The sequence below is a fragment of the Camelus dromedarius genome, unplaced genomic scaffold (genome assembly GCF_036321535.1).
Source record: "Camelus dromedarius isolate mCamDro1 unplaced genomic scaffold, mCamDro1.pat HAP1_SCAFFOLD_167, whole genome shotgun sequence".
In the NCBI taxonomy this organism is placed as follows: Eukaryota; Metazoa; Chordata; class Mammalia; order Artiodactyla; family Camelidae; genus Camelus; species Camelus dromedarius.
The window spans coordinates 1,932,391-1,956,689 of NW_026989824.1; the positions used below are offsets into that span (position 1 = coordinate 1,932,391).

Consider the following 24,299-nt stretch of genomic DNA (forward strand, 5'->3'; position numbering starts at 1 on the left):
AGGCAGCCCTGATCAAATTTTACTCTACATAGGAGTCCCCTCAGGATGTTGTTGAGGTGTGGATTCACATTCACTAGATCTGGAGTGGGGTCTGGGGTTCTGCATTTTGAACCTCTTCTAGGTCCACAGACTACTCTCTGAGTGGAAGTGGTGTGGGGCCATGTAAGCTGTTGTAAATAAAGATGTTACTCTGGCCCTGAGTGATGGGATGGGAGCCACAGGAAGGTTTTGAGCAGATGGGTGTTCTGAAGTGATGGCTCTGGCTGCTGGGACAATGAAGTGTGGTCAAAAGCCCTGGTAGACTGGGCACTTCTGTCCCAGAGTTGCCACTCACTCACTGACTGTCTTTGGCAAGTTGTTTAAATTCCCTTTTTTCCCCAACTTTTTGTTTTGAAAAAGACTAAACCTAGAGAAAAAGTGAGAGAAAAGTATTATCAGCACCCTTATATCCTTCACCTAGACTGACCGACTGATAATATTTTGCTCTATTTGCTTTATCTCATACTCGAAGTATGTATTTGCCCCATTGTTCTTACTAACCATTTAAAAGTAAGTTTTTGACATGACCCTTCATCCCCAACTATTTCATTATGTACCTTCTAAGAATAAGCAAAATCTCCTATATAAATGCAGTCAACTATCAAATTCAGAACATTTGATATTGGTACGGTCATCTAATATAAAATCTCAATTTAAATGTATTAGAATCTGAAGGATATATGTAGAAATATCATGGAATCACTTTGCTTTACACCTGAAACTAACACAATGTTGGAAAGTAACTGTACTTCAATTTAAAAAATGGTTAAAAAATTCAATTGTGTTATCAACCATTCCTGTCTTTATTTTGATGTCTAGATTGGCCCAGTTTTGCCAGTAGGAGCCCATTTAATCTGGTTCCCATGTTCTTTTCAGGTTTTGAGCGCTTCCTTCCTTTCTTGCCCCACAAAATATTCCAGGTTCACTTTGTACTTTACTGTCTCCAAACTTGGATCGGCTGTTTCTTCCAAGAACCTTGGTTCCTTTTAGCAGGGACTTAAACCTGTTTAAGTACCAACTTTTTAAAAATTTATGAAATGAGGTGGCAATATAACATAACTTGCAGAGTTATTTTGAGGATTCAATGAGTAAATCTCTATAAAACACTTTCCATCATCCCTGGTACATAGTAAGTGCTCAAGAAATTAATTTTATTTCAACTGTTTCCAAGGCAGTGTAAATAATGGAAGTGTGGCTGAGAATGACAGTGGATGAATTTAGCAAATGTGAATGAGAATGTCCTCTGAGGGAAAGCAAAAGGTTAACAGATTTCCATAATAGGTCCATAAATAATCTACTTTGCCTCCTGATGCATAGATGAGGAACAGTTTGCCATCACACATGGCATTTTAGCATAAATAGTTTCCAATCTTATTCTTAAGTCCTTATGCAAATAACATAGAAAATAAGTCTTACTCTCAAGTAAGTAAATTCTTCATTTTTGATGATGTGGGAAGAGATTTTACATAAGGCTTTAAATCCTAAAGCATTTCATTTAAAATTATTGGCCAAAATGTCTTTAAGAAGGGAGCTTCACGTGGAGAGATTGATCCCGTTTAGACTCAGACGTAGAAGTGGCATGAGAACGTAATACTGGAGTCTTACAGTGTTGAGGAGTTGGTGTTGCTTCATCATTTCTGATTTTCCTGACCATGAGCAATCACACTTTGCAGGGAGGATTGCTCTTCATGTGTGTTTTTTCTTAAAATTACTTTTAGTTTTTCTTTATTATATAATCATTAGATGTTCCTTGTGGGCACCTTAGAAAATATAAATAAGCAAAAAGAAAAAAATTCTCATCATCCCACTACCAAAAGGCAACCATAATGAACAGTTTAGTGAACATGTTATATTTTTGTATTATATGCATTTATATGTATTATATTATTTACATAAAAGAGGTATGTGCTAATACTGCAGTATTGTATGTAAGTGCCTTTTCTTTTAATAATGTATCAAAAACATCTTTTCATGTCAATAAATATTCTGTAACTTCATTTTAATGAATGTGAAATAGTTCTTACAGTTGTATAAAATTTATTTAGGGATTGCATTGAATCTGTGCATTGCTTTAGGTAATATGGATGTTTTAACAATGTTAATTCTTCAAATTCATGAACATGGAATATTTTTCCATTTCTTTGTGTCTTCTTCAGTTTCTTTGGACAGTGTCTTTTAGTTTTCAGTGTACAGATCTTTCACCTCTGTGGTGAAATATATTCCTAGGTATTTTATTCTTTTTGTCACATTGTAAAACAGATTGGTTCCTTAATTTCTCTTTTTGCTAATTCATTGTTAGTGTATAGAAACACAACAGATTTTTGTATTTGCTAACATTCCATTGGTCAGAACAAGTTGCAAGTTCATTGTCAAAGTCAAGATGCAAGAGAATATACTCAGTCTCTGATGGAAGAAGTGCAAAGTCACATGTCAAAGCCTGTGGAAATAGACAGGTTGGTGTGGAGAATGGAGCCAGTAAGTGAGTTGATCACTCCAAAGATTAGATTACATTAACCTTCATTCTGAGCTTTTCATTATCTATTTCCATTCTTTTTTTTAATTGAAGTATAGTCAGTTACAATGTGTCAGTTTCTGGCATACAGTATATTGTTTCAGTCATACATGTACATACATATATTCATTTTCATATTCTTTTTCGTTATGGATTACTACAAGATATTGAATATAGTTCCCCATGCTGTTTCCATTCTGACTGAAGTTTCTCTCTTCAGAACTTATCCTTGGGATTTAGTTGAATTTAGTCTTGGGTTGTTTATGTTTCTTAGTCTTTTCTTCAGCTAAATTGTGAGCAATTTAACATGGAAACCATAGCTTAGGTTTTTGTTTTTCATTTTTTTTTTTTTTTAGGTTTTACAACTTTATTTGACAATCATAGGTTAGTCCTTATCCACATTAACTGTCTGGAGATTTTTGAAAGTGGTGACAGGTACCTAGGTAACCAATGTATAGAGCTTATTTGGTGAATCTACATCCTCATTACGTTTTCTGGATGACCGCTCATGGATATGGTATGGGACACTCCTTATTCCTTTAGCCCAGACAGCTTTACTGAGCCTGGTGTCATTGTGCACATCTGGAGTTCCCATCTGCTTCACGGGAAATTTCCAGATCCTTTCAAATGCCCAAGAGTGCACACTCCTTGAAGCCCACTCCATGTATGCACTCGTGAATATTGATGGTGAGTTCTCTGGTCACTACCTCGTTGATGGCCGGATGGCCTTTCTCCTTCTCGCCCCGCTTCTTTGCAGGAGCCTTTCTGCTGGGCCCAGGTTGGAGAAGCTAAGGTGTTTTTCATATTTCCTACATGTCCTACAACAGTGGTGAGCACATATGCATATATCAGGTACCAATAAAAACTGAAGTAATGTATTTGTAGAAGTCACATAAGAAACATTTCCTGGTGAAAAATAAATCTTATAATTGCTAAGATCTTAATCTAAGATTCTAATGAAAGTTAGGCTCTAAGCATACAACACCTTCTTAAAGAATTTGGCATAAACAACAATGCCTAGACCTTTCTCAAATAAATACAAATTGGAAAGCAGAAGGAGTTGTATGTTTCTGGGCTGCCTCCTGCTGTAATATTAACTATTTCTGGTATAATGGCAGGCTGTCTCCTCTATAATCAAAGGAAAATGTACAGATTGACAATTCTCCCAACTATTCAAATGTATCTTAAAAATAAAATTGGTGGTAAGTGACAGGCATTTTGCATGTGCTGGTTATTTTGACCTGATGGATTTGCAAATTTCTTACCAGCATAGAAAATAAAAACTGCTGCTTATTTTTAAGTACAAATCATATGTGCAGCAAATGAAGTCACATTTTTTATTTACTCATTTATTTGTTTGTGCTGTTAGAAAACCACTTTGCAGCGAGTGTGAGGGAGAATACTTATTAGGCTAATAACAGCAGAATCATAGAAATGAGGCCCGTAGACAAATCTGCCTCGAGAAAATAAAGTGCAGTTACAGAAAGTTAAGAATCTGGAAAGATCAATGGATGCCAAGAACTAAAAATAGTAAGCAGCATGGAGAAAAAAAGTGAAGAGAAAAGGAAAACATCAGGAAACCACTAACAGTGTTTGGGATGGCTAGTTTGTCTTTGTTCCCTGTTGAAAATTCCTAAAATTTCCTTAATAGATATTTTAAAATTCCTCCAAATAGATAACTTTTATTTTACACAATGTCTAAATGCCTGTGAGTGTCTTTTTCACTTCAACAGGCGCAGTCACACATACACACATATACAAATGCACTGGCATTTGACTTCTGTAATGAAACGCTTTGTTGGATAAAAAATATAGCTAATTCATTAAAATATGTTAATATGCAAAGTAAAAATGAAGTTGATTGTAATGAGTAAAGCTGATTCCAAAGTATAACAAGATTCCTGTATCCAAATGGAAAATTTCTAGCTATTAATATTGAAACATCCTCATCTAATTTGGGAGGTAGTGCATTGTGCTTTTCTTTGACAGAAATGCAGATGTTGTGATGAGAATTTTGTTCTTAATTTCCTTTCAATTTTCAGTAGAATATTGGACACCATATTGCTCTTTATGAAGGTATCTATTCAGTGTGAAACGGGAAGACCATGGCATTAAGACCAGTTTTTAATTTTATTTTTTATCTAAGTATAGTTGATTTACGTCAGTCTCAGATGTACAGCAGAGCGATTTAGTTATATGTGTACATTCCTATTTAAAAAAATTTTTTTTTGTTTGTTTTTGTGGGGAGGTAATTAGGTTTACTCATTTATTTTTAGAGGAGGTACTGGGGATTGAACCCAGGACCTCATGCATGCTAAGCATATGCTCTACCAGTTGAGCTATACCCTCCCCCTGTGTACATTCCTATATGTACACACACATATGTTTTCAGATTCTTTTCCAGTATAGCTTATTAGAAGATATTGAATATTGTTCCCTATGCTATGTGTAGGTCCTTGTTGTTTATCTGTTTTGTATATAGAAGTGTGTATCTTTTACTCCCAAACTCCTAAGTTATCCCTCCCTCCACCTTTCCTCTTTGGTAACCATAGTTTGTTTTCTATGTCCGTGAGTCTATTTCTGATTTGTAAATAAAATTTGTATCATTTTTTAGATTTCATATATAAGTGTTATCACATGATATTTTTCAGTCTGTGTCTAACTTACTTCACTTAATATGGTAATCTCTCGGTCTATCCATGTTGCTACAAATGGCATTATTTCATTCTTTTTTATGACTAAGTAACCTTCCATTTGAATATGTATATACCACATCTTCTTTATCTAGTCATCTGTCAATGGACATTTAGGTTGCTTCCATGTCTTGGCTGTTGTGAATAGAGCTCCTATGAACATTGGGGTGCATGTGTCTTTTCAAATTAGAGTTTTCATCTTTTCTGGCTAAATGCCCAGGAGTGGGATTGCTGGGTCATATGGTAAGTCTATTTTTAGCTTTTTGAGGGACCTCCATACTGTCCTCCATTGTGATTGCAGCCATTTACATTCCCACCAGCAGTGTAGGAGGATTCCTTTTTCTCCACACTCTCTCCAGCGTTTATCATTTGTGGAGTTTTTAATGATGGCCGTTCTGACTGGTGTGAGGTGTGTAGTTTTGATTTGCATTTCTCTGATAATTAACGATATTGAGCATCTTTTCATGTACCTGTTGGCCATCTGGATGTCTTCTTTGGAGAGATGTCTGTTTAGAAGACTGGGCAGTCTTACTTGCTTACAGACATCTCCATAGTTTATCTTTCCTTCCTGTCACCTGAATCCCAAAGGAATCCCAGAATTCATGTTCTGTGTTCTAGAAAAATCCATGAAAATTACAAAAAGCCTATCCTTTTTGTCTTTCTAGGTCTATCATGTTCATAACACTTTTGGCCCCAACCTATAACTCACAGCCCTTTTTGAAAGTTGATAAGAAATAGTAAACCATGATATTTTTGCATCAATTTACCCTTTCCTCCTATTCATCTATTACAGTTTTGGAGTTTCTTTCAGATCCTTACCATATCCATGGTTAAACGACTCCAGTCTCTGACTTTTGATCTGGGGGAACCTGGGTGAGGATTGGGATTGGTGTGGCACCCTGGGCTAGTCGGTTCGGGCCGCCATATCCAAGTATCCCTGTCTGGGAGGCTCATGCAGCAGAAGTGTGTTTTCTCACAGTTCCGAAGGCTAGAATTAGGAGATGAAGGAAGGTATCAGTAGGATTCATTTCTACTGAATTCTCTCTTCTTAGTTTGTAAATGGCTGTCTTCTCACTGTGTCTTCACTTGGTGTTCCACTATGCTTGTTTGTTTGTGTCTTAATCTCTTTCTACAGGGACACCAGTCACATGAGAGAGATCATTTTACCTTAATCACCTCTTTAAAGGCTCTGTTTCCAAATACAGTCACATTCAGAGGTACTGGAGGTTAGGACTTCAACACTGGAATTTCGGAAGGACATAGTTCAGTCCATAACACACGCCTTTCACCAACATCGTGCAAGAATCTTTAAGCTACTGCATCTGTAGAGAAAAATCTGTTTCAAGTCATTTTTTTTTCTGAATTACATGGATGTAAATGTTTGTGGTTCAGCATATGATTGGCAAGCCGGAAGTACCTCAGGGATTTGAAAAAGCATTTTAGATATTCTGACACATTCAGTAGGTAATCTGATCCTATTGGACAGACAGCTTGAGTTTCCAAACTACACTCACATTGAATAAAGGTGAGATTTTTTTTTTTCACTCTCCACTCCCCACCCCGTACCAACCAATTAAGATGGAATTATTTGGGGGAAAAAATTATGAGTAGAAGAATCAAGAAGAACCTCTAGACTCTTTTCCTAAAGTTCTTTCAGGCTATCATCTAAAGCATCATGTATGTATTTTTAATTTTCCAAAAATTTATTATCACAGTGACAATGACATAACATAACACCTTTATCATATGACATCTCTTCTCAGTTCATTGCTACAAATACCTAAGATATCTCATTCCCTCCCCGTCTCTTCCTCCTTCCTCCCTCCTGTCTTTCTCCCCTTCCATTACCTTGACTCTGTAATTCCCTAATTTACACATAGGAGGAGTCAGGGTAAGCCTCAGGCAAACTGATTGCTAATGCAATTCATTTACCAATCATTGCTCTGTGATCACTCTGAGTCATCTGATGAGGACAATAAAGTTAATGAGGACACGAAAATGAAGAGAAGCAGGGACGGACGATGATCAGGAAAAAAGCAGAGGACTGAGAAGCATGGAGAAAGAGGGCAGGTCGTGACCTCAGTCAGGGGCACCCTGGAACCCAGGAGCGAGGGGAAAAATGAAAGCTTCTCCCCGTGACCCTGGGTGCATTGGGATGCAGCTGACACAAAATACCCAGTTGGATTTTCTGACAAAATCTCAGCTCAAGCACAAATGTTATTCTGAAGATAATATATGTATAGGAATGATTATATGGCTTTGGTATGTTATTTCCTTGCCGTAAAGAAGAATATATTATTTATTTTTAGAAGTAGCCTGAGCCTCACACAGTTTCCACAGGTATGAGGGCTAGTTTACAAAGTATTAGAATCTTCCAGTGGAGAAAGCATCATCAAAGTTGTAATGAGAAAGACCCTTTTTAAATTTTTATTTTCATTAATCTATTTTTTTTTAGGCAGAATGAAAAGTGCCAGTGTGCTGTCCCTGGGGATAACTGTAGTTGTTAGCAGGTCACGGTCCTTGGTAAACAGGTCCAGTGCTATTAAGAAAGAATTACAGGAAGCACATTTGCTTTTCTGCTTGATGGCCTGAAGTAATTTTAATAGACCCCTGAATTTTGTGTCTAAGCAAGCCAGGGACATATGGAAATCATTTTAAGTTGTTAATAATTTTGTGGCTGATGGGAATTGTAAAGAGGATTTATTTTAATCATTTTAGGACTTATTAAAGGGACATCGTTGGGAGCTGAGGGGATTAATTACTTGGGGTGAGTTCTCCAGCAAGCCCCTGTGAATCTGGGATTTTATCTGTCAGGAGAAAACACACCCACTGCGCCTGTCCCCACGGCATAGGTGTTAAAGGAACCTGGGACCTCTGCAGGGTCGGAAATCAAAGCCTGGTGACAGATCAATACTCGAAAACACCTCTCATTGTTTGGAATGTTTTCTCAGCAAAGTAAAACATACTAAAGCGGTAAAGGTCTTGGGTTTGGCTCTGGTAATTATTAATCCCAGGGTCCTAGATGAATGAATTTACTTTCCTCTGCCTCTGTGTCTTTATCTACAAGAATGGCGATACCAGTAGCAAGTACCTGCCTATAATAGCACTGTGAAGGTCAGATAAGTTGATCACAGTCCATCTTATAACACCAAGCCTGACGCAGAGTGAATGCTCAATAAATTGTAACTATTCTTATTGATATTGTTACTGTCATATTTAAAACCTGTATCTGCTTCATTTTACACTTTAGAAAGAGATACTGAAACTTAAAGAGTATTGAGAAAAGAATAGGCCTAGACTTTGAATTTTGATGGTATGCATTGCAAAATAATGGGTCTGCAATTGGGAAAATAGAATTTACATTTTCTGCATAGAAAAATTTGTGCTGTTCTAATTCTCTCCAGTTCCTTGAACTGTCTAGATACCAACTCGAGATAGATTGTCATTCTTTGTTTTATTTTGCTCGTACTCAAAAGTATTGTCCCTGTCTAAATAAAGGTTGGTGGTATTTTCCTTGGTTGTTTTTGAAATGGAAAGTTTACTTGATCAGATTGAGCCTTTTAAAACATTTATCCAGCCTGTTTCCTAAAATTAAAAATCTGTAACCTTTCCGTTGAATAAGCAGGGTTCATGGGGGTGTAACTATAAAGGAACTTTATTTTTGTCTCTCAATATCTCTTTAAATTTATTCTGTGGGGCTGGTTCTTTTGTTAGCCTTTGATGAAATTTAAGGGAAGTCCCATAATTTTAATGGTCACCTTAGGTAATAAAACAACCTTGAGTCAGTAATTAATTTGTCCTGTCAAAATACTATCTTTCACTTGAAGGTAAAGCTTCTCTCTTCTAGTTTGCTTGCTGCCGGCTGGTTGCCAGTAGATGGATGGGTGGGTGGGGTTTCTGATTAGTTTATTCCTTCTTCTTCTCTTGCATGTTAATTCCTCTTCCCCCAAAGCAGTCAGAGCCCTCTAGGTTTAGAGCTGGAAGCAGCAGAGGGTAAAGAGGATGAGAATATTCTGGCTTGCCTGCCATTGTTTGGTGATCCAGCATCAGCCCTCTCTAGATCTGGCAAGTGTTTAAAGCTGAGTCTTTTCAGGGCAGGCACCTTTATGGGATCATCAGAGACCCTGTGGCCCTTTGCCTCTGCATCTCATTGCTGGGAATCTCTCACTGTCACTTACAGTTCTTTTGATAGGGGAAGCACATCTCTGATTGTTCTTGGCTGGTTGGCTGGCTGGCTGGTTACTAGAGCCTTCCTTGGCACCTAGACATCTGGTGGCACTTACAGCTTCTGTTTGTCCCTTTCCTGGAGTCGCTTGGACAAGAAATGAGATGAAGCTACACTAACTCGCTCATGTGCAGACTACATGTTTCTCCCAAATTATTCTCAGAATGCACGTGACCTCCAATGCAGTAACCTTTCTTTCACTCCTGTTTTAAAGCAGCACACAATTCTAGACCCTAATATTCCTTAGGGAGGAGTCTGACTCTTAACCAGTGTCTTTCTCCACCCATGTGAGAAATAGGTGAAACTTTTCATATGGTCTCAATATATCTCTTTCCCTAGGTTTGCAAAAGCCATCACAGCAAATCAATTTATTCTTCCAAAATTCCTCTAACTACTTTTAATCTTTTTATATCCTCAATTGGGGTGTGAGATGAAGAGCAGAATAGCAGGTTATTTTTCTTTGACTCTTAACTATGGGTAACATTCTATTATTCTGGAAAGTACCATCATTATGTGGGTATTTCACACGACAAGATGCTTTACTTGAAACTCTTATATCTGTGCACCATGTTCCATTTTCTCTATATTATCTCATATATATGTGTGTGTGTATGTGTGTGTGTGTATATATATATATATATATATATATAAAATTGTGGTAAAAAGCATATAACATAAATTTACCTTCTTAATCATTTAAAAATTTACAATTCCGTAGTTAAGTATATTCCTATTGTTGTGCACCTTGGATCACATTGTAAACATCTCATTGTATGTTGAAAACAATCCCAGGTTTTTCTGGGATTTCTTTTAAAGCATCTTTTAAAAACACACCTTAATTATGGTATGATTCCTGTACAGTAAACTACACATATTTGAGATGAACAATTTGATGGATTCTGATAGACGTATACACTCATGAAACCACCACCACAATCAAGATAGCTAACATTTCTATCACTCTCTAAGAGATGCAAATTTCGAATTCCCAATTTATCTCTTCTCACCCCTTTCTCCCCGGTAACCATAAGTTTGTTCTCTACGTCTGTGAGTCTGTTCTGTTTTGTAGGTAAGTTCATTTGTGTCAGTGTTGGTTGTTAGATGCTTACTCAAGCTTCTTCATATAAGGGGAACTGGTATCAGGACAAACATGGCCAATAATGAGATAGCATCTCATGAAAACTCAGTTCACAAGCTGTAAGAGTGCTGAGCCTTGTGGAGGTTGTCATTGGAAGGAGAGGTAGGAACAGAAACAGCTCTTGAAACAACTTCATGAGTCTCTTCCGTTCCACAGCTACCCTACTGATAAAACTTGAGTGTTCGTAGTCTGCCTACTTCTTTTGAACTGATACTCTCTGCTTATTGTTTTCTTCTTCATGTATCCTATCTTCATATATCATAATTTTGGTTTTATCATAGTTTCTGGTTCATAATAATTTCTGTTGACTGCTTTACTGCTCTGACCAACTGTTCATAACTCCAGCTCATCTTCACACAGTGAAATTTCTCATTTTCTTGGTATTGTTATTTCCTAGTTTAAATTTTCAAGAGAAGAAATCGGATTGTCTTTGCTTATCTTTTCATACCATGTGGGCGCTGTCAGCCAAAGGATTGGCTCTACTTGGGTCCAAATGTGGCTACAAATGGCTGCCCTTTGAGCAGAGGCTGGGGGGAGGCAGTTCCTGAGAATGTACCCAGGGGACAGCAGGCAACATGATTAATTTTATATACTTAAAAATATTTTGTGTGCATGCCTAAACAAGAAGTAGTATTCATTTTTGCGGTGTTTGGCAGAAAGCAGGAATTCTTAGAGGAGAAGTGTGCTAATAAAAGCTCTCTAAGAAGAAGCAATTGAAAAACGGGCTTCTGAATTTCTAATTGTAGTGGATTGTTTTGAGGGAGGAGCTGTTTTCCTGGCTTAAGGTTCCCCAGCAGCAGACCCTAAGACAAGAATGCTATTACAGATAGTTTATTTGGAAGATGCTTACAGGAAACACTGGCGAGGGAAGGGGAGAAATGACAGAGGGCAAGGACGGTGGCCAATAAAAAGTACAGTATTAAGTGGTTACTCCCGTGGCTTAGTCCACTGGTTAATTCTGGGAAATGTACAATGCATCTCAAAGTTATCTCAGATGAGTACCTGGGAAGCTGGCTGTTTAGCCACTAATTCCTCGTGGATCATTGGTTGAGGGCTGCTTCTGGGCCATTAATTCTCTGGCACTTCTGACCTGCCTGGTGCATGGTTTATAGCTCCATGTCCAGTAAAGAGTCTTCAAGTCGGGAGTCACAGGGTTGCAGTAAGCAGCCCTTACTGTGCAGGGGCGAGAGCAGAGAGGCCGTGGGCAGGGCACTGACCGCATTTACCCCCAAATCCCTTCTCCCTTTCTCCTTTCTTGAACTGCAACATGATTTCATTCAGGTATTCATCCCTTAGGGAAGGTTACTAAAGCTCGGGGTTCAATATGGATTAATCTTAACCATTTGTGGAGATTCCATTCCTTGTGCCTGCGATTTGGTGTAGGTGTGGGCATGCGGTGCCACGCAGTACGAGATGTGAGATGAGGTCTGCTAGGGGCTCTTATAAAGAGACTCAGAGGAAAAGGCAGCAGCGCATTTTACCCCACACATGTCACATATTCATGTGTCACTCAGAAATGTGAGCCCCATGTTTGTACCATGAGCCCTGAATTTGCCAACCCTGAAGATGCCCTACCTTGAGATTTCTGAGTTTGAGAGATGACAACTTTTCCTGATTATCTTAATCATTTTGAGTCAGGTTTATTTTTTACCAGCAAAGGCCTCCTAATTGGTACAAGGATAAAGTGTAAGTACAAGATGACAAAGCTCATTTTGGAAGTTTCCAGAAAGGTTTATTAAGAGATCGTAGGATCATGTCAATATGTTGTTAACAATTCTAGCTCCCTTTGTACAACACTAACACCCCTTGTATAGTACAGACAACATTCAGGGTTTTGCTAGTGATTGATCGTGAGTTCTAGAACAGCAGTTTATTCAATCTCAACCTTTGATTGAATATCTGTTCAATATACTGTGATTAAATGGGAAATATGCATAAAACTCTTTTTCTATATACTGAGGTAGGTTAGCTTGGAGAAGAGCACAGGTGCAGTTGTTTGAGTTGCCAGCTGAATTAACAACTTTTTTTTCCCTCAAGACTACTTCTTACTCGAAAGAAAGACTGACAGAAAAAATGATGCCTACCCAAGACTTGGGTATTTGGCAGTTCCTGATAAATGAATGAATTGAATATGTTACTTCAAGGAAAATGCTGACAATATTTGTTGCCAATGATAAAATTTGAGCTTTCAAGTAGGATTTTGACTTTTGGAAGACTTCCATGCACCCAGGTGATATTTGCCCAACACTTTAAGACTATTTTGATGAGATCAGTGATAATATTGACAAATGTAATTTTTCAATATTGTATTAATAAAATGTGTCAACGTTTGGAACATCTGTATAACTCAGTGAAGCGGTGTTTTCCAAATGCATGATACATGATATTACAAAATCATGCATGGGAAAAATACACATTCACAGTGAAAGACAGACTAAAGGACTTTAATGTAACAGAGTAAAAATAAGTTTAGAAATACAGTTTTAGGTTCCCCATTGCAACTAACTTCTAAGAAATTACCATTTGCTGAGTTTTGATATAGTGTCAAAGAATAATATCCACAATCATCTGAAAAGATTCTCAAAATAATCCTCCCTTTTCTAACCACATGTCTGGGTGAGGCTGGATTTTCTTCATATACTTCCACTAAAATAGCATATCACAACAGATTGAATGCAGAGGCACAGGTATAAGAATCCAGCTGTCTTCTATTAGAACAGGCATTAAAGAGATTTGCAAAAATGTAAAGTAACGTCACTCTTCTCACTCATTTTTTCCTCATTAAAAATCTGTAACTTTTGTTAACATGCAATGGGCTTATTATTTTTAAATGAACTCCTATTTGAAAATTTCCTTTTAATTTTGAATACAGCTATATATATATATATACACACACACATACATACATACACACACATCACATAAACCAAAGCTCTTTGGAAGTCCTCATTTATTTTAAGAGTTTATAGGGTCCTGTGACAAAAAAAAAAGTTTGAAACTATTTTTACAGGGCACAGTGGAAAGGGTTCAGAGCATTAAGGATAAACCAAGAGACCTGGGTTGATAACTGACACAAACAGAAGTAGAGGGTGTGATGTGATTATAGTTAATGGTCTTGAAATAAACAATGATGGAGAGGTTAGAAAGAAGGAGGAGATGGGGGGAAATTTCTAGAAGCATGAGAGTTCTGGCCTCCCTCTTGACCCGTGTAGATGGAGGTATGGAGGTCACTGGAAGGAAAGAAGAGATCTGGGATGATGTATTAATGTATCCTACATGGTCATGGTTCTTGATGTTTATTAAACTGACAATAAACCAACAAAAATAAAACGTTTAACTTTACAAGGGATTTCTTCATAAATGATAACATTTAATGTTTTTAAATTTGGAGGATGCAGGCTCGATGAGATTTCTGCTCTTCAGGAGATAGGGGTGACATGATGAAGGGGAGGGGAGACTCCTAGGTAGGGGGTGGGGGGACAGGAGAGAGACAGGGAGCGAGCCGGAGAATGGGACACAGAGAGAGTTGGATGCAGACACATAAAGAGGCAGAGAGACAGAAATAAAGACGGAGAGAGGTAAAGACAGAGAGTCAGAGATAGACTAGAAAACATAGACAGAGAGAGGCAAAGAGAGAGGGAGAGCCACAGACTGAAACAGACAGAAAAGACAGCCATGGACAGATATGGAGAGACAGAGATCAGGATCAAAATCAACAGAAACACTGAGAAAAACACGTGGAGGGGAGACATGCACAGAAAGACCTAGGGAAATGGAAAACTCAAGCGAGAGCCACAGAGTACACAGATCGCTCAACAAAGAAAGGCAGCGGCAGGACAAAAAGGCAGGATGGAGATTCCCAGAGATCCATGGTGGGGAAAGCCGCTGCCCACCACCACCAACCCCGCACCACCCCTGGCTGCCAGCCAGGCACCCCTCGCCAGTAGGGTGTCCCAATGAAAGAGAGGCGTCGAGCCAGTGTGGCCCCGATCTGGGCCGATATAACAAAGTCAGCTGGAGGCAGAGGGAGAGACATACTGACCTAGGGTCCCTGTCCCCTCTGGCTCCCAGCCAGTCCCCCTCCCCACCCCCACCAGCCACACTCACCCAGTCTGACCTCCCCAGGGTCGTTGATGGGGATGTTGGCTCCCTGGGGAAGAGAGGGGGGATCAGAGGCTGTCAGAGACACCCCTCCCTACTGCCAGCCCAACTCTGCCTCTGCTCCCTGGTCACACACCGCCTGAGCCCTCCAAATACCACTACCATCTCCCAGAGGCCCCCACCCACCAAGGCTACTCTTCTGCCCCCAGATCACCTTGATGTCCCGGTGTATCTTCTACTGTGAGTGTAGATAGGCCAGTCCCTGGGGAGGAGGGTGGAGAGGGGTGCTGTGAGTGTTCTGGGGGTGTGAGCAGGGCCCTGCCCCCACCCAAACCCACCAAGCATCGCCTCCCCCCACCAAAACCCACCAAGAATCGCCTCCCCCAACCCAAACCCACCAAGCATCGCCTCACCTGGAGCACTTCCCGGCAGACATAGCTGATCTGGAGCTCTGACAGGGGGCCTGTGACTGCAAAGGTCACCCCGGCATGGTGTCAGATGGGGACCAGGAAACCTGGCCCCAGGAGCCCCTGGCTGCCACCCACACCAGGTACCACATGGGGAGGGGGTAACATGAGGGGACAAGGAATGGTCAGCAAAAGAGAGAGGCAGCGATACAGGGAACCAGAGGCCAGAGGGAGATAGATTCATTCAACTGACTACACATTTACTGTGTGCCAGGTGCCGTGGTAGGCAATGGGGACACAGCTGTGGACACAGAGACAGAGATCCCCACCCTCGTGGAGAGAATATTCCAGTGGGGGATACGGACAGTAGACAAGAGAAATAGGAGAAAGAAACAGTATGTGAGATGCGAATAAATAGAAAAAACAAAAGCAAGAAAAGACAACAGGAAATACGTGTAGGAAGGGGTATGACGTTTCATACTGGGTGATCAGCGAAGGCAACTCTGAGAAGGTGACGGGGTTGAGGATGGGAGCATTCCCACTCAACGTGAACAAGATGAGCAAGTGCAAAGGCCCGGACGTAGGAAAGTGCCTGGTGGGCCTGGAAAATGGCAAAGTGGGTGGAGTGGAGAGAAGGTGGGTCAGCCTGGGGTGGTTGTGGGCGTCAGACTCGAGTGCTGTGATGCGAAATTTGGGCTTATTGTTGGAGGGAAATGGAAGGCTTGGGAGGGCTCTGAGCAGGAGGTGATGTGACTTTGTTAAAATGAGGAAAGTCAGAGGGAGACAGAGACAGGGACAGAAAATCAGAAACAGATCCAAACTGAGGCAGACAAAGAGCGAGCTGGGCAGAGACCAAGAAGTGGGAAAACAGACACATTGAGAAACAGAGATTCAGAGGGTACAATATGGACACAGACAGAGAGGGCACAGAGCAGGTCTGACAGCTGGTGATGTGAGTCACTTCCACTCTGTGGGCCTCAGATTCCCCGCCTAGGACTTCCTAATGAAGTCCTTCCTTTCCTGACCTTTGTGGAGACAGGGAAATGGTCAGAGACAGAGGTGCACATCAGTAATCCAGGAATGATCAGAGACCCACCCCGCCCCCACCCACAAATGCTGCAAGAGAGCGAAAAGCATGCTGAGAGAATCAGAAATGCATTCACTCCTTAAATGAACGTGTTGGCATGAAATGACAATTAGCCAGAAATGCAGAAATACTCAAATTTCTGAGTAGACCTTGGCGAGGAAAAGCAGACACAGAGGAAGATGGGGCAGGGGAAGGAGGAGGGGTCACTGCCTGCAGAAAGACTAGGGCTGGACTCTCAGGTCCTGGAGGACAGGGCTCAGGGCCTGCTCTGTCACATCCCCAGCATCATCCAGGTCAGGTCAGGCCCAGAGAAGGGGCTCATTGTGTGAAATATGGACCAGAAAGGCAGTCCCAGGAGACACAAAGGCAGAGGGACAGAAGGGGTGGATTGGAGGAGCAGGGGCTCCTCTCACCTTGGTAGATACCCTGGAGAGAACCCATCCCACAGAATTCCATGCAGATCCAGAGCCTCTGCAGCCTACAACAGTTCGAGAGCAATCACAGTAGCAGTAATAAATCATTTGTAGGACAGCTCCTAGCCCACTGCCTTGTTCTAGTTCAACAAGATCTTCAGTGTAAGAGCTGCCATCTCTCTCTCGCCCACCAGAGTGAGACAGTCCCGTTTCCATTTTACCGATGGGGAAGTTGAGGCTCAGAGAGGAAATAATATGTTCAAGGTCAAGTGGAGTCAAACCCAGGTCTTTGGGCTCCTAAGCCAAAGCACCTCTGCTGTTCCACACTAATCTGGAAGACAGGGTAGAGACTTCACAGGCTGTGAAAGTTCGGAGGCGACAGAGGAGGCCAGGGTGCCAGGTATAGGGAACAGAAGTCATTATTGAGGTACCTGGGATATTAGTTTGAGGGTCAGGGAATTTAGGGGTTCATATTAAAGGAACAGAAAGTGAAACCGGGGGACCCGATGAGCAGGAGTATGAAAGATTGGTTTTAGGGGACTTGGTTCAGGTTTGGTTACTACAAAGGGATCCGTTTTGGGGACCCCTTGTAAGAAATGGGAGTTCTGGATTGGAGATTAGATTTGGGGATCCTTTGGTCAGAGAAGTGGGACTTTGACTTGGAGATCCAGTTAGGGGTGCCCCAGTTAAAAATGAGGATCCATGATTGAGGTCAGGGTAGGGGGTACCCTCGTCAGGAATGGGAGTTCGGGGGTAGGGGCTGGGCTGGGTCCCAGGGCAGGTCTTAAGCTCATCACCAGAGATAACTCCCATGGTAGGCCACGATGTTGGCATGCCGACAAGTTTTCAAGATGAGGATTTCCTTCTGAAGTGTAGAAACATCATCATCTGCAAGGAGGGGCCGGAGAGAAAAGGCCGCTGCAGGGAAGGGGTCTGGGAGAGATCCCAGTGTCCCAGGAGGTGGGGGTGTGGGGAAGGCACTCCTGGGTTCTCTCCTCACCAGGCTGCATCTTCACCATCTTCAGTGCCACCAGGTCCCCCGTCACCTTGTCTCGAGCCTTATAAAGGGGAAGTTGGCAGTCAGGCAGGCTCCATTCGCCTGAGCTCTCCTCAGCATCCTTGAACCAAAGCCAAGGACTGGGACCCTATTGCATCCCCTTCCCTTCTTGGGCCTCACCCCAAAGATCTCTGGTCTGAGGGTGATGGAGAAGGAGGGGATTCTTCACCTTGAAGACTTCCCCATAGGTGCCGCCGCCCAGCCATTGCAGCAGGTCATAGTGGTCCCGGGGGTCCCTATTAAAGATGTCGGGGTCCGCAAGGTCCATTCCTGGGGGCCGGAGCTGGGCCTGTGCCCAGGGGCCAGCAGGGCCTCAGGGCTCGGAGTGCTGGCACCTCCTTCCCTCCCCACAGGCCCTGCACCTGTCTTGCCTCCACTGGCTGTGGCCTTCCCCCTCCCCACTCTGGCTTCCTGCCCCAGCAGGGTTGTGCGGCTGGCTCCACCCCCTGTCCCCTGGGCCCTGAAAGCCTGTGAGAGGCAGCTTGCCTTGGGACCCAGGGGAACCCCCTCCACCTCCAGGGCCGTGGGCTGAATGTAAACCAGATGCAAACTATCTTAATTATGACCTGGGGTTGGGGGGGGTGCCCTAACACTCCCTCCCTCGTTCTGGGTGGCAGCTAAAAACTGTAGTTGAACCTCTGCTGAGTGCTTGAGACTTTGGCCACAACCGGTAGACGGCAGGTCTGCACGGGGATGACCATGCAGTGTCCATTACTGTTCCAGGGTGGTGGGGGGTGGGGCTCATAAGGCACTTAGTGGTAACCCCCTGTGCAGTGTGAAGACCAGTCAACGTGCACGTGTCTGGATACCCGTGTGCGTACATGTGGATGTACCCAGAGCATATACCTCCACATATACGACACATGCATGTGCTTTCATGCCTGCAGTGTGCAGAACCTGTACACACATGCGGTGCTCGCTCTCACCCACAAGACAGGAGCCTATGGGGACTGGGCGTGATCTGGCGGGGTCCAGGAGCCCCTCACCCCTGTCCCTGACAGGCAGAGCACAACAGCTTTGCAGGCCCCTAACCCTGGCGTCAGGGTGCAGCGTGGGGACCGGGTTCAGGACTTGAAATTGTGGAGCTCGGATCTTGCTTTAGGGATCATGGCGTGAGGCAAAGGGGACCTCAAAAAGCACCTTCCTCGGGACTTGGCCATGGCCCAAAGGGAGACTGATACGTGCATTCCAGCACAGCTTTTGAGTTCACGGTCGCGAGCAACGCGACGTGCGTGCACGCCGTCAGGGATCCGTCTCCTTCCCTGGCAGCTCGCGCGCACACCGCAGGCACTAGAACAGGGTACGCGAGGCCGGGGAAAACCTCAGCCCCGCCTCCTGGCCAGCGTGCCTCGAGAGGGCGCCTGCGCACTTGGCTAGACCAGGCTTTTTCTCACGCCGTTGATTCTGCTCGGGTGGAGCATACACGCATGCGCTAACTGCGCCGGAGCGAAAACAATGACGTAGTTTCCGTTTCCACCAGTCTTTCCTTTTCCGGTCCTCGAGGAGTCCGCGGCGGCCGGGTCTGCGGCTTCACCCCGGGTGTGGGAGGCGACGGAGGCCTGGCGATGTTTGAGCAGGTGAGAGCAAACGTGGGCAAGACGCTCAAGGGTATCGACAGGTCTGAGTTCGGTGGTAGGGAGCGCTTCTGGCCAAGCGGGGTGGAGGAGAGAACTTTCTAGAGTAAGGCGTGGTCAGTCCTGGGCTTGCCCCGGGGTTCTCACCTATCATCCTGGAGATGTTTAAGGAAATAGCACTGCGAAGACCTAAAGGCAGAAGATAGCGTTTCCTACCGCCAGTCTCCCCTTTAATTGCCTTAATGTCTCTCTGTGTCTGCTCCTCACTCTCTTCGTGTCTCTTAGTGCCTCTTTATCTCTCCCTTCCTTCACCTCTCATTATTCATTTAACACATGTTTAGTAAAATCTAGTCTGTGAGTGCTGGGCAATGCTGCAGACCAGACTTGACCAAGACAGCCGCAGGCCATGCTTTCATAGGGTTCCCAGTTCAGAATCCAAACAAACCAAGTAGCTAGTTAGAACCAGTAGTGGTCAGGGTGTGATGAGGGGAGCTAGGCAGGAGAGGACGGGGCTAGACCAGAATGAGATCTGGGGAGGGAAGGTAAGGGTGGGTAGCAAAGATGTCTAGGAGGCTAGGTATACAGTCTGCAATGACTGGCTGTCTGAAAGGTTGAGGAGGCAAGCTAGAAAAGACCCAAGGCTCTGATGCAGTTTAGAGCTTTGGCTTAGGTCTGGGGTGTGGATAAGTTTTATTAGAAATTATAGAGCTGATTCAGTATTTGGGTAGAGCCTAAGTGGCCAGTGACAGAGCTAAAGAAAGGGAAGAAAGGAAGAGAGAGAGGCGCAGGCTACAGTGACCCTCCTCCCTGGCCCCATAGAGTAACTGAGCTCAACTCCTGTCTCCTCTCTGTTCATCCATCTTTATTCTCCTCTAGGTATAATCCTGAGAATCTGGCCACCCTGGAGCGCTATGTGGAGACACAGGCCAAGGAGAATGCCTATGACCTGGAAGCCAACCTGGCTGTCCTAAAGCTGTGAGTTTCTACCTCCATTCCCACCCCCATGCCAGTAGCCAGCATGGTGCCACTCACAACACTGGGGGGGTGGGAGTTGGGGGTAGCCTGCAGGGTGTGGCTATCTTTTTTCTTTTCTAATTGAAGTATGGTTGATTTACAATATTACATTAGCCTCAGATGTGAAACATAGTGGTTAAGTATTTTTATAGACCATATTTTACGTAAAGTTATAAAATATCAGTTATATCCGTGTGCTGTACATTATCCTGTATCTTACTAATTTTATGCCTAGTATTTCGTACCTCGTAATCCCCTTCCCCTGTCTTCGCCTCTCCTCAACCCCACTCCCCTCTGGTAACCACTAGTTTGTTCTCTGTATCTGTGAGTCTCTTTCTGTTTTGTTACATTCACTTGTTTTATTTATTGTTTTTTAGATTCCACATGTAAGTCAAAACATACAGTATTTGTCTTCTTTTGATTCATTTCACTAAGCACAATAGCCTCGAGGTCCATTCATGTTGTTGCAAATGGCAAAATTTCATTCTTTTATGGCTGAGTGATATTCCATTTTGTGTGTGTTTAGGTGTCACATTTTCTTTATCCATTCATTTGTTGATGGACACTTAGGTTGTTTCCATATTTTGGCTGTTGTAAATAGTGCTGCCATGAAAATGTGCATGTGTCTTGTGGAATTGGTATTTTTGTTTTCTTTGGATATATAGTCGTGAGTGGAATTGCTGGGTCACTTGGTAGTTCTGTTTTTAATTCTGTGGGGAACTTCCATCCTGTTTTCCAAAGTGGCTGCACCAGTTTACATTTCCACCAACAAGATTCTCTCTTCTCCACACCTTCACCAACATTTTGTTGTTTGTTGCCTTTTTGACGATAGCCCTTCTGACAGCTGTGAAGTAATATCTTATGGTGGTTTTGATTTGAATTTCCCTGGTGATTAGCAGCGTTGGACATCTTTTCATGTGTCTGTAGGCCATCTGTACATCTTTGGGAAAATGTCTCTTCAGGTCTTCTGCCCTTTTTTTAACAGGGTGGTTTGTTTTTGTTTGTTTGGTTTGGTTTGGTTTATTTTGGTTTTTGACATTGAGTTGTATGAACTCTTTGTATAATTTGGATAAGATGTGGCTTTCTTTGATGTGCAGGATTAGGAAGCCAAGGAAGTCGGGGCAGCAGGAGGGATGGCGTTTTAAAAATTGGTTATAAAACATAAAGGCTAGTACATAAATACAGAGTTCAGCAAGTAATTGTAAATGAACACCCGCGTGATCACCATCCAAATTGCAAAGCTTTGTGTTGCTGGTGCCCCTCGTCCTTTGTCTCATATGCTTTGTGCCAACCGCCCCCACCCTGCTCACCACCTTTATGCTCTCACGGCCCAGCTTTATGTGGGTTTACCGCACACGTGTGCGTCCCGGTTAGCTTAGCTCAGGTTTGCCTGCTCTGAACGGGGAGCTCTCCTGGCATCTTCCACTCAGCCCTGGGTTTGTGAGATCCATCCCCTCTCTGTGTGGATGTGATTTGTTTGTTGTCATGGCTGTATAGTGTTCCACGTGGGACTGTTCTCCTGCTGGCAGACGTTTGATGTCTTCCGCCTCAGTGCTTTGTTGATTTTTACAGGTTGCACGGGCTCGGTTTTGACCTGTAAAATGGAGATAACGGTTCTTGTGTTTGTGAGGTTGTTACTGGTGATGACACTGCTGAGACAGTGCTCCCCACATGGTAGCTTCTGTGCTGTAAGCTTTGGTGCATGAACTCTCTTAGGTGCTGTATGGCCCTTGTGAGGTAGGTCTGGTTGTTACTGTCCCATCGTGCAAGAGGGGAAACTGATGCACAGAGTGTTTAAGATAAGTAGTCCAAGGGCACTCAGCAGGCACAGCTGGCTGGACAAGAGATGACCTGCTGAATGTGTCCAGCATGGACGTCTGGATAGCCAATGACGGGTAAGATCCTCAGAGGAGGACAACCTAAGACAGGCACAGGCGGCTGGACCACAGATGGCCTACTCAGTGTGTCCAGCATGGACGGCTGACTAGCCAACGACGGGTAAGATCCTCAGAAGAGGACAACCTAAGACAGGCACAGCCGGCTGGACCACAGATGGCCTACTCTTTGTGTCCAGCATGGATGGCTGACTAGCCAACGACGGGTAAGATCCTCAAAGGAGGACAACCTAAGACAGGCACAGCCGGCTGGACAAGACGTGGCCTGCTCAGTGTGTCCAGCATGGATGGCTGGATAGCCAACGACGGGTAAGATCCTCAGAGGAGGACAACCTAAGACAGGCACAGCCGGCTGGACAAGACATGGCCTACTCTTTGTGTCCAGCATGGACGGCTGGATAGCCAACGACGGGTAAGATCCTCAGAGGAGGACAACCTAAGACAGGCACAGCCGGCTGGACCACAGATGGCCTACTCTTTGTGTCCAGCATGGATGGCTGACTAGCCAACGACGGGTAAGATCCTCAGAGGAGGACAATCTAAGACAGGCACAGCCGGCTGGACAAGACATGGCCTACTCTTTGTGTCCAGCATGGACGGCTGGATAGCCAACGACGGGTAAGATCCTCAGAGGAGGACAACCTAAGACAGGCACAGCCGGCTGGACAAGACGTGGCCTGCTCAGTGTGTCCAGCATGGATGGCTGGATAGCCAACGACGGGTAAGATCCTCAGAGGAGGACAACCTAAGACAGGCACAGCCGGCTGGACCACAGATGGCCTACTCTTTGTGTCCAGCATGGATGGCTGACTAGCCAACGACGGGTAAGATCCTCAAAGGAGGACAACCTAAGACAGGCACAGCCGGCTGGACAAGACGTGGCCTGCTCAGTGTGTCCAGCATGGATGGCTGGATAGCCAACGACGGGTAAGATCCTCAGAGGAGGACAACCTAAGACAGGCACAGCCGGCTGGACAAGACATGGCCTACTCTTTGTGTCCAGCATGGACGGCTGGATAGCCAACGACGGGTAAGATCCTCAGAGGAGGACAACCTAAGACAGGCACAGCCGGCTGGACCACAGATGGCCTACTCTTTGTGTCCAGCATGGATGGCTGACTAGCCAACGACGGGTAAGATCCTCAGAGGAGGACAATCTAAGACAGGCACAGCCGGCTGGACAAGACATGGCCTACTCTTTGTGTCCAGCATGGACGGCTGGATAGCCAACGACGGGTAAGATCCTCAGAGGAGGACAACCTAAGACAGGCACAGCCGGCTGGACAAGACGTGGCCTGCTCAGTGTGTCCAGCATGGATGGCTGGATAGCCAACGACGGGTAAGATCCTCAGAGGAGGACAACCTAAGACAGGCACAGCCGGCTGGACCACAGATGGCCTACTCTTTGTGTCCAGCATGGATGGCTGACTAGCCAACGACGGGTAAGATCCTCAAAGGAGGACAACCTAAGACAGGCACAGCCGGCTGGACAAGACGTGGCCTGCTCAGTGTGTCCAGCATGGATGGCTGGATAGCCAACGACGGGTAAGATCCTCAGAGGAGGACAACCTAAGACAGGCACAGCCGGCTGGACCACAGATGGCCTACTCTTTGTGTCCAGCATGGATGGCTGACTAGCCAACGACGGGTAAGATCCTCAGAGGAGGACAATCTAAGACAGGCACAGCCGGCTGGACAAGACATGGCCTACTCTTTGTGTCCAGCATGGACGGCTGGATAGCCAACGACGGGTAAGATCCTCAGAGGAGGACAACCTAAGACAGGCACAGCCGGCTGGACAAGACGTGGCCTGCTCAGTGTGTCCAGCATGGATGGCTGGATAGCCAACGACGGGTAAGATCCTCAGAGGAGGACAACCTAAGACAGGCACAGCCGGCTGGACCACAGATGGCCTACTCTTTGTGTCCAGCATGGATGGCTGACTAGCCAACGACGGGTAAGATCCTCAGAGGAGGACAATCTAAGACAGGCACAGCCGGCTGGACAAGACATGGCCTACTCTTTGTGTCCAGCATGGACGGCTGGATAGCCAACGACGGGTAAGATCCTCAGAGGAGGACAACCTAAGACAGGCACAGCCGGCTGGACAAGACGTGGCCTGCTCAGTGTGTCCAGCATGGATG

At 44.1% G+C, this 24,299-nt stretch overlaps 1 long non-coding RNA gene and 1 pseudogene across 1 annotated transcript; both read right to left on the reverse strand.

The window, feature by feature from the left end:
* Window positions 1-2,936: 2,936 nt before the first annotated feature.
* LOC105094650 (large ribosomal subunit protein eL31-like) lies at window positions 2,937-6,072 on the reverse strand (annotated as a pseudogene).
* A 10,841-nt stretch (window positions 6,073-16,913) lies between these two features.
* On the reverse strand, window positions 16,914-17,877 carry LOC135320859 (uncharacterized). The gene is made up of 3 exons (XR_010380208.1): window positions 17,842-17,877; window positions 17,616-17,673; window positions 16,914-17,503 (listed from the first exon to the last, which is right to left on the reverse strand). It is a non-coding gene; the product is annotated as an uncharacterized LOC135320859 (long non-coding RNA).
* Window positions 17,878-24,299: the final 6,422 nt, after the last annotated feature.